This window comes from Leucopleurus acutus (assembly GCF_964270905.1).
Source record: "Leucopleurus acutus genome assembly, chromosome: 8".
In the NCBI taxonomy this organism is placed as follows: Eukaryota; Metazoa; Chordata; class Mammalia; order Artiodactyla; family Delphinidae; genus Leucopleurus; species Leucopleurus acutus.
This window is the reverse complement of record NC_139151.1, coordinates 30,753,600-30,753,983: the sequence shown is the minus strand read 5'-3', so window position 1 is coordinate 30,753,983 and position 384 is coordinate 30,753,600.

Here is a 384-nt window from a genome sequence, read left to right as displayed (position 1 = left end):
CAGTAACACACTAGGAAAGCAAGAGGCTCACTCCGACCCGGACGCGAATCGCCCAGGGCCGGAAGTGACGCAAGCGCAGAGACGGACGCTGGGAGGGGCGTGGCTTTGGAGGGTCCCCGCTACCTTCCGCCCAGCTGGGTTACACTGTGTGGACTCCGCGGTTGGGGAAATTGGAATACATTGATCGTTTGACTACCTTAGGTTGTCCAGTCTATCCAGACCTTTCTCACGAAGCTTCCACCCTGTCCTAATACTGAAAGTCACCCCCCAAAAAGGTCTTATGAAACCACTAATACTCTGCAGTTGGCGTTAAAAATAACCTGGTAAAGTAAGCCAGGTTTCACTTCTGATCTCTTCCGTGCGGTAACCTAACGTTGTTTCCCA